The following is a 219-nucleotide window of genomic DNA, read 5'->3' as shown; positions in this document are numbered from 1 at the left end:
GTTAGACAATGTTGATATGACCTAAATAATGTGCATCTGACCCAACAGTCACACTTAATTCGATGTTAAAACATCGTTGAAACTGGCATCGATGTATCGTCAATTTAGCAATTTTAGGCAATTGTAAACAACGATGGCAAATATCGAATTTCGAACCGATATTATCGATGTTTCAAAAATATCGATGTATCGTTGGCATCCCTAAGCGTGACGACAGAG

The sequence above is a fragment of the Rhagoletis pomonella genome, unplaced genomic scaffold (genome assembly GCF_013731165.1).
Source record: "Rhagoletis pomonella isolate Grant_MI unplaced genomic scaffold, Rhpom_1.0 Rhpom_scaffold_00002, whole genome shotgun sequence".
NCBI lineage: Eukaryota > Metazoa > Arthropoda > Insecta > Diptera > Tephritidae > Rhagoletis > Rhagoletis pomonella.
The sequence above is the reverse complement of the archived record's forward strand: the minus strand, read 5'-3'. Positions refer to the sequence as shown.